The 9,991-nt window shown below is 52.8% G+C and overlaps 1 long non-coding RNA gene across 1 annotated transcript in view; it reads right to left on the minus strand.

Moving 5' to 3' along the window:
- LOC102403445 overlaps positions 1-9,007 on the minus strand; it is an 86,781-nt gene extending 77,774 nt beyond the window's left edge. Inside the window, exon 1 of the long non-coding RNA XR_327529.4 lies at positions 8,360-9,007. This is a non-coding gene — a long non-coding RNA (uncharacterized LOC102403445). The remainder of the gene's footprint in view (positions 1-8,359) is intronic.
- Positions 9,008-9,991: the final 984 nt, after the last annotated feature.

Raw genomic sequence — 9,991 nt, forward strand, 5'->3', positions numbered from 1 at the left:
TTTTTCTCCCTTTGCTAGGCAGAAACCTCAGTCGCTTCTACCAGAAGCTCCCATTCGGCCCAGCGGGGCCAGAAAAGGCCCCCTTTCCTTGTACTGTGCAGATCCTTACATCCTGTGTCCTGCGTGCTCACGCCTTAACAGTCAGACACAGGTATGGGGCCCTCCTGGAGAGAGGGGAGCAGAAGATAAGACGTGCAGGGGCCCCAGCCAAGGTTGACAGGCACCACGGACACCTCGGGCCAGCGTTTCCAATATATGGCCCCACGTTTGGGAACTCCTGGGTTTTGTGCAAGTGCGTCCACAGGACCCGGTAGCCAGAACACAGGACTAGCCTTTCCGAAGACCGGGCGTTCTGCGGGCTGCTGACTCCTGTCAATAGGAGAGAGGTGGGTTATTGACCTAGAGGCCTCCTCCTCTCCATCTATTGTAGCAGCTCAATCACGCACTTACCGGAAAGAAAAGCGAGTTTATCTTAGCCTGGAGGAGTCTCGTGTTGCGAGTGTGTGTGTGTGTGTGTGTGTGTGTCTAAAGGGTGGGGGAAGTCCTGCAGCCACGACTGTGCAGATGGGTTGAAGATAGACACTTTCAGAAAAGGGCCAATTTCCCCTTCACAATGAGCGCTAAGTACCTGATAAATGGGGCTGGTGTTTATTCATGAGCAGGTACTTTGGAGATGGCGATTAGAACAGCCGCCCTCGCCGCCTCGCCAAGGTACTTAAAGCCGGGCAGGTGCAACGCTGCGCGCGCCCGGAGCGCACAAAGCCCGCGGCCGCAAAGGCGTGGGGAGGGGCGTGAATGAGGGCCGCGCCGGGCCCCAAGGGCGCGCGGCGCGCTGGCACCTTAGCCCTTTGTTCCCCGTCCGAAGCCAAGGCCACTTCACCAAGGGGCGTCCCGGGAAAACCTCCCCTCTAATTACCAAGAATTCCCCTTCGTCCCTCCTCCCGTAGCCCAGCCGGGCAGCTCTCGGTCTGGCGGACGCAGGGACTCAGCGTGAGACCAGACTGGGCATTTGTGTAAACGCTGCCTGTAAGCTGGCTATTAGCTAACCAGCTAACTCAACAACTAGGAAAGCCACAGAACCCGGGCCTGGGAACAGCGCAGGCACGCGGCTCGAGCCGCCCCCGCCGCCGAGGCGCCACCTCTGGCCGTGCGGGTAACCTCGGGCTTTCAGGTTTTGTTTCAACTCCAAGGGGAGAAAATTGGGGTCTGTCTCTTTCCACAGCTTCCTGGCGCCAAGGTCGTGGGACAGACCGGATCTCGGCCTCGGAGTGGCTCTGGAATCCTTAAGAACCTCCAGCTTTTGCCCACGATCGGCGTCTCGGCGCGCGAGGAGGACGCAGCTGGTGCGCGGGCCTTGGGGGACTGAGAGTCGGGTCCCCAGCCTGCTTGGATGTGAGCGGCCGAGTATCTCCCTTGGAGTCCCATAGGGTAACCTGTGTCTCTCACCCCTCTGGGGCCTTACCCCCATCCCAGGCAGCTAGGGTGCTTCGTATTGGCCATGTCCAGGGGTCTGGGGCACTCAGACAGTGGAGGGGACACTGTTGGCCTGTTGGCCTGATATCCTCAGGCTGTCTGGTTGCCTGTTTTTTGTTTTTTTTTTTTTTTTAATAACTGTTTTGAAAACAGATTTCTCTCCAGTTCGGAGAATCAGAGAGGAGAAATCTATTTCAAGCAAGTTGGATTCCTGGTGGGGAGAAAAATTCTTTTGACCGTAAATAACAGGCAGGGACCTGACCTGACCCATCACAAGGCAGTTTTTTTCATTTTCTACCACAAATAAGAACCAGGCAGCTCTGCCACTCGATGCAAATTGACCAGGTGATTGTAGACATTAATGTTCATTATAGATATTTCTTGGAACCTTGGGCTTAGAATAAATTGCAGATATAAGAATCCCAATTCCCCAGAAAATCCGCCATCTGGGATGTGAGTGCAAACCAAAAGTGGTAATCCAGAGGTGAGGCAGGGAGGCAGGTGGGGGCCAGTCCAGCACCCATGGACCAGATTGTGCCACCATCAGCCAGTCTGCAGCCCAGCACGACCCAGAGCCAGCCTGACGGGCAGCCACGGTTAGCTTAAAGGGATCACTAGAGAAGGAATGGATAAAGATGGTTGGATAGCATCACTGACTCAATGGACATGAGTTTGAGCAAACTCCAGGAGATGGTGAAGGATAGTGAAGCCTGGTATGCTGCAGTCCATGGGGTTGTAAAGAGTCAGACACGACTTAGCGACTGAACAACAGAGAAGCAAAGCTTCCCCTTGTGTCTCCTGCTAGGAATTGAGTTTGGATTCCAGGGAGCAGTGTTCTCCAGGGTTACAGCCTGCGTCCCCTGCTCTAAGGGGATTGTGGGCCGCTAGCCTCGGACAGCCTGAGATGTTTAGATGCGGCCCCCTCCTTGGAGTGTCACAATGATTCCAAGGCCATGCAAGTAGCCTCTGCCCGGCAGCCTGGAGTAAGATGGAAGGGGCAGTTGAGGAACTCGGGGCAGAGCCTTGCCACTCCCTACGCCCAAAAGACATGGAGTGGATACTGCAGGGCCCTGGAGGCGAACCTGGGACAGATGCAGCGCGGCTCAGCCTCCTCTGTTGTTACCGTAAAACGCTGCTGGCCCCGGCGTGGGGCCCCAAATTTAGGCAGGAGTGAAAGATTGGAACGAGTGCAGGCGGTGGTGGAGACTACAGATGACGCACCGCAAGGCAGTTTTTATATTTCTATTTCCAAGACCTTTAACGCGCACCCAAAAGATGCAGGTGTGACCAGGAGGAGGGCCAGCAATGCTAACGCCCACGATTGACTTTCTTAGCATTACAGATTTAGAACACATCAGAAAAATAGAATGAATAGACTTCCTGGAGAAGTAGATAAGCCCGGATGTAATCTTTGGCCCTCCTCAGGTTGGCTTCCCCCAGCTGAAAGTTTGTTTTTCTAAGGAAGCTTTTTGGGCAAATGCAGTTTGTGCTCATGTGGGCATGGGGCATCTCGCTCTTGCAAAGCCCCACTAGGCAGTCTAGTGAATTAGGCCATGAGGCCTGCTAAGCTGGAGCCCTGGGCAGAGTCCCTCAGTAGGGTGCCCCCTAAGTCCGACCTTAGACCCGCCAGTGCCAGAACCCTTTTACCAGGAAGAGCTTTATCAAGTTTTGGAATAAGTTAGGGCAGGAGTCTCCTATGGGTTTTGTTACTACAGCTGTTTCATCAAAAATGACTCATACATTGATCAGTTGATGATTGCTCCTGGAAAAGCTGGGAATATCTCAGTAACCTAGCATCCTGCCCATCACTCTCCCAGTGACTGATGTAGAGTGCACACTGCTGAATGCCAAGTTCTGACCAGAAGGCTTCAGACTAGAGCTCAAACTCCTTGACCTGCTGGTCTTGGTATGTGTTAGCTCTTCCTGGGGTCTACCTCACACACCAGCTTCCTCCTCACAGCACCAAGGCTCACCATGGATGGAGTCAGACAAGGTAGCACTCAAGATGGAGCCTGTTATGGGAGAACCCGAGGAAACCCACCTCTTCCTGATCATCTCACATCTTCCCTCTGGGTTTGTGATGAAAGAGATGAGGGTCAGGTTTCTCTGACCCTGAAGAGTCTACAGTAAAGGAAGCAGCCCTTCAGCCCAACACCTTGACATGTAGGACCTGTGAGGCAGTGAGTGGGCTGAGACTACAGTCTGATGTCCGCTTTGACAGTGACCTTGGTGAAAGACCCTCCCCATCTTCAGTTTCCTCATCTGCCAAGGGAGGAGGGTTTTCAAAGAAGACCCTTAACATCTCTAATCTGAGGCTCAAATAAGTGTGAGAGAGGGTTGCACTGGGAACTCCTGCAGACTTCTGAGGATGCTTGGTGTCCTCCCAGGGAAGTGAACATTTCTTTCTGAAACCTGGTCCTTTGATAAACAGTGTGATAGTGGAGTTAGTGGAGCCAAGTTGCCTGGGTTCAAATCTGACCCAGATCTGCCATTTACTAGCTTTGTGGTCTTGGGCCACTTTATTCTCTGGGCCTCAGTTGCCTCATCTCTGAAACAGAGATTGATAATAATTAAGGGTAACTGAGCTAATCTTCATATATACATGTAATGCCCCTAGAAGCATGCTGGCATGGGCAAGCTGTTAAAATGATCTTCCCAGACCCTGGATGCAGTCTCACCCCTTCCCATCCCTCTTAGTCTCCCTCACTGATGATCACCATTTCTGCCCTTGCACCACTGCCAGGATCACAGCTCTGCCTGGGTCTGGGGAGTCTGGGAATGGGATGCAGGAGGGCAGGACTCCTGTGTATTGCCCATCTGATGAATACATTGCCCATTTGATGAGTACATTGCCGGAGGAATCTCTGCCTCAATCCTTTACTTATTTTCTGAGATGGAAGGAAGTTGAGTCATCTCTCTCTCCCCTTCTCTCTCCTCAATTCCACCCGTAGGCAGAAACAGCTGTGTGAAAACACATGCCCTTGGCTCTGAAGGGTGAGCAAGTAATGGAGGCCCAGTTGATCTATCCCCACTACAAGGGATCCTGCTCAGAGGTGAGTAGGGGTGTACTGCACAAAACAATTGACATTTTCTTCCCCTTTCAACACAACAGGGAAGCTCCAAGAATACTGGGTGGGTGGCCATTCCCTTCTCCAGGGGATCTTCCCAACACAGGGCTCAAACCTGGGTCTCCCACATTGCAGGCAGATTCTTTACTGTCCAAGCCATCAGGAATAGATGTATGTGTACTCGGTCGTGTCTGACTCTTTGTGACCCCATGGACTGTAACCTGTCAGGCTCCTCTGTCCATGGGATTTTCCAGGCAAGAATACGGGAGTGGGTTGCCATTTCCTTCTCCAGAGGATCTTCAAAACCCAGGGATCTAATCTGAATCTCTTGCAACTCCCGCATTAGCAGGCAGGTTCTTTACCAGTTGAGCCACCAGGGCAGCCCTGAGCCACCCCGAAAGCCCTCTCTAAATACACACATACACGACTGTCAGCTCCCCAAGGGCAGGGGTTATTCTGTTCTGTTTGCTGTTGTAGCTCCAGTACCTAAAGTGATGCCTGCCCACAGAATAAGCACTCACTAAATAACTATTAAGTTAGTGAAAGTAAGAAGTGTCCCCACTGATCAGATCAGCTTCTGTAGCAGGGTCTAGTGTTCATTTATTTTCCTCATCTAGAGGCAATGGCCAGATTTTAAAATAAGAAGGAAAAAAAGAGAACTCTTCATCTCAGATTTCTCTTCTTAGTCATCTTCTGGCTCAGCCTCTAATTCTCTTGATTATCTACAAAGTCCTTCTTCGAACATCCCCCCAACATACAAACATCCCTGTAAGGAGTTAGACTCCAGGAGGGACAAGAGTTTAAGGGTCTGTGTTTAATTCATCACCTTCAAAGACACTAGGGATCCGTGTGCCCTCCTGGGGGTCTGGGTTATCTTGTACAGAATGGAGCAGCTGTCCTACCAGAATCCAGACACCTCCTTAGATGCCTGGTTGAAGCATGTGCTACTGCTAAGTCACTTCAGTCATGTCCGACTCTGTGCGATCCCATAGATGGCAGCCCACCAGGCTCCCCCGTCCCTGGGATTCTCCAGGCAAGAACACTGGAGTGGGTTGCCATTTCCTTCTCCAATGCATGAAAGTGAAAAGTGAAAGGGAAGTCGCTCAGTCGTGTCCGACCCTCAGCGACCCCATGGACTGCAGCCTTCCAGGCTCCTCCATCCATGGGATTTTCCAGGCAAGAGTACTGGAGTGGGGTGCCATTGCCTTCTCCGTGAAGCATGTGGAGACCAACTAGTATCAGTGTTTTATTTTCTGAGGGGAGGGAATGTTGCTTTTTGATAATGCAAAGTGACAGTAACATCATTGTCATTAAAGAAGACTGCTGTTAAAACAATAATGGCTTTCCCTCTTGGAAACATTTACTATGTCTCAGGCACTGGAACAAACACAGCATCTTATTTTATCCTTACAACAAGCCCCTGAGATTGATTTACAAGCCCATTTTACAGATGAGGTAATGGAGAGCTGGCAAAACTCATATAGTTTGTAAGGGAGAGAGCCAGGGTTTGAACACAAGATTCCAAAGGTTGAGCTGTTCACCCTCACCTTCTCTACCTTCTTTCTCTGATAAGGAAAGCAAGAGTGTCCATGTGAAAGGTGATTTGGGAGGCATTTGCAGTGACTGGCTCAGAAACAAAGCTCAAATGCTGGTAATCAAACACAGTGAATTTGAAACTAACAGAACATTGTAAGTCAACTATACTCCAACAAAATTATTTCAAAGAAATAAAATAAAACAGCCTGCCCAAATTCAAAGCCCACCTGAACCGCTTTCTGCTGTTACACTGAAGACAGTTTACTTAACCCCTCACATCCCAGTTTTCTCTTCTGCAAAAGGAGGGTAATAACAAGACCCTGTCTCCTTTAGTTGGAAGGGCTGAGTTCATATATATAAATTATAAATTATTTTCTCAGCCTATATCAGAGTAGTATTTATATTGCCCTCTGCGAACTGCTGCCTTAAAGTTCCTCATTCTACCCCTCCATGAATTGGACATCTTGGCTATTGGGACCAAAAAAAAATAGCCGTTTATCCAAGATGTCATGATAACCCAGAGAGAATCACATTAGACTCAGACCAGAAGTTCTCACGAGGAAGAGGAAGGGTCTAGAGCAGACTTTGCAGAAGGTTTTGAGGGAAAAAACGCTTCCTTTTCCCTTTTTAAAAAGATGTAAACATCTTCCCAGGCTCCTCTGACATCAGCTTGTCAGTGATGAATCATCGGGAGCAAAAAGACACGCACTAGGTAGGTCACAGTCTCCATTTTTAGTCAACTTCTTGGTGGCCCGGCTGAAACCTTGCAGGAGGGCCCAAGATCTGATGCAGCTCAGGAAACCTCAGCCCCTCCAAGTCTTCAGAGGACTGGGTTAAATGGAGAGGGAAAGACTAACAGAGACTGAAGGCCTCCCTTCTGGTATTTCTTTTTAAAATCTTAAAGCAATTTGGTTTTTTTTCCTTTCTTTTTAACAGAGTACATGGACCCAGCATTTTCCTGTTAATGCCTGTTTGTGAATGAGACCTTGTAAGTAATAGAACAGAGGGAAGCAGTCCCTGGGAGATCTCTCAGTTTGAACCAGTGTTTATTTAAAACAACAACAGCAAAAACCCCTCAATCCTCAGTGGTTCCTAAATTTATATGTACTTGATTCTTTTTTTTTTTTTAATGAATCCATCTAGAAGCCATTTCATTTATCATGTACCAAGCCCTTGACAGTGCAACTGAAGATGTTAAGAGAAGCAGAGATGTGGAGGAAATCTAGGCAGATCTCCTGGAGGAGGAGACACTTGCTAAAGTTTGGCCAAGTGAAAAATGGAAGGAGTATATTCTTAGAGGGAGAAACTTCATCATGACTAGAATTCCAGCAGTAAGAAATCTGGGAACTATACAGAGAAGCAGGGAAGGAACGCAGAAGGGGAACAGTGTGAATTGAGGGAAAAGCCCATCTCCCCCTCTCTATCTTGCTGCTTCTAACTGGCTGTGAATTTAGAAACCAGATAACATGGATGTTAGGATTGTGTCTAAAACATCAGTATATAAACAACCTCAGAGTGAATATCTGACAATGAAAGGCAGGAATGGGAGGGAGGCAAGGTTTGGGCCACTCAGAAGCCTCCTGTGCCCTTTCAGCCTTGAAGAGTGCTGGTGGGTGAGGTACCAGCTAACACCTGTCCCTGCACAGAATCCAGTAACCAGCCACAGTAGGAACAGCCAGAAGTCCTAAGCCATAAAAAGAGAGGATATCTTACGGGCCCCTGCACCACCACTAAATCACAGCCCACTCCCACCCCACCCACCACCCTTTGGCCCAGGACCTTAATTTAGGTGCTGGAGATGAGGGGGAGGGAATGTCCATAGTTGATTCTCCCTAGAGCCGAGCCACACTCGCGCCCCTGCAGTTCTCCAGAAGGGGCCTCAGGGCCTGGGGAACTAGATTCTAACTGCGGCCCCTCCTGCAGAATCCGAGAGAAGGCAGAAGGCGAGAAAGAGCAAGATCCGGAACTAGCGCGCAGAAGCGGAGACCAAGGAGGCTAAGCCGACCAGAGATGGATGAACTAGACGCTCCTGGGAAAGGCCGGCGACTTCACCGGATAGACACGGGGCACCCTTGCCCTCTGTGCCCCCCGCCCCAGGCCTGGGACCCTTCAGAGCCCTGGAGAGGCAGCGCCCACCCCGCCCCCAGACCCGGCGGGGCTCCCTCCCAGTCTCCCATTCTCGTTGCAACACACCGCCCTCCGCCCTGTTTCTCTGGGTCGCAGAGTGCGGGGCTGGGGGGCGGGGCAGAAGGGGTGCGGCGAACCCCGCCAGGGCTTCTTACCTAAGCGCGAGCATCCGTCCGACCGAGCTCGGTCTGCTGCTGGGACTGCGGGGCTGGGGAGGCTCCCACGGACTCGGATCGCGCCTCCCCCCCGCCCCGAGCCCCCAGGCCCTTCGGTGGCCCCGAGCTGGGGCGCCGGGACCAGGGGACAGGCGCCGCGCGGACGGGAGGAGGCGGCTCCTGCGGGGCTCGGCGGGGCGGGGCGGGGGCGTCTGCTGGGCCCCGCCCGGAGGGGACTTGGGAGCGATTCTCCCTGGAAGGACAAAGGCGGCAGGGGAAGGCTTGGCGCCCCCCAACCCCCATCCCCGGGGCCTGGCCCTGAACTTGAACTTGTACTTGACACTTTGTCCGGAAGGTGGCGAGGGAACCCATCTGAGCTAGGACGGGGGGCTCGTCCGTCCACCTCTCCTCCTGGGGAGGGAGCGAACCCGGCCTCTTCGGCGCCGAGAGGGAGCCCCTGCCTCCCCAGGTGCCCTCAGGGCCCGGTGCGCCCCCAAGCGGCCTTGGGCTAGAGGGTCGTGGGGTTCCTGCCCTCCCCCTCGGAGAATCGGGGTGCGAACCAGGCCGTGGGTCTCCCGCCCGCAGGAGTAGGCGCGGGCCCTGCGCCCCCGCCCTCCACCCCACCCTATCCCACCCGGAGCCCGGCCCGCAGCCGGAGCCGCGCGGGGCCGGTCGGATTCTCTGCACGTCGCGTCGGCGGCCGCTATTCAGCCACTAATTGAACGTTAATGGCAGGTGCGGATGAGGTCACCGGAGCTGGCTTTTCTCACACATTTTTCATGCAAATTCGCGAAACTCTAAACAAATTTAAATAAAAAGCTCTTTGTGCCTCGCGCCCCTCAGTCTTCTCCCTCCCGCCCGGGGTCCTGGCTCCTCCCGGAGCCCTGGGGCCCCGAGCCTGCTGCCCGGCGGAGCGCGGCACGCGGAGGGGAGCTGGGCGCCCAGGGGCAGCGCCGCCTGCCGGACGGCCGGGCCCACCCCGCCGCGCCGCCGGCGGCCCTGACCGCAGCCCCCTGGGCGCGGTGGAGCGGGGATGAGAGACGTTTCACTAGGGTTGCCCGGCAGGGGAGGCTGGTAGGGCGCCAGGCACTTAGGGAGGCCGCGTGGGCAGGGGTTTGAATGCTTGGCATCTGGGCAGGTGTGCCTGTGCCGACATCCTGGCTGCACCCATTCCTGCACCCATCAGCTACCTCAGCCTCACTCTCCCCGTTGGTTAAACAGGAATTAATACAGTGCCCGTTTTGAATAGGGATGTCTGAGGATTAAACCATGATTTAGGACATGAGCAAGCACTTAGTGCCTGGCGCAAGAAAGTCTTGATAATTGTCTGGGGTCCCAGGGCCTTGTGAAAAGGGATGCTGTCATATTGCACATTCATAGAGAACCTTGTCAGGGTCTTTCAGGAGATTTACGAAGCCTTGCATCCCATTCTGGTCACAGAAATGAGATCTGGAGCCCAGCGCCATTGCTTCCCAGCTGTGTGAGTGTGCACGTTTCTTAGCATCTCTGAAGCCTCTGTTAGCTACTCTGTAAAATGGGATTAAGTCTTATGGCAGTGGGGGTGTTTGTCACTATGAGGATTAAATGACAAGACACTGATGGAGGTTTGGGAGCTGCCTCAAAATCCAGAAC

This window comes from Bubalus bubalis, chromosome 20, assembly GCF_019923935.1.
Source record: "Bubalus bubalis isolate 160015118507 breed Murrah chromosome 20, NDDB_SH_1, whole genome shotgun sequence".
Taxonomy (NCBI): domain Eukaryota; kingdom Metazoa; phylum Chordata; class Mammalia; order Artiodactyla; family Bovidae; genus Bubalus; species Bubalus bubalis.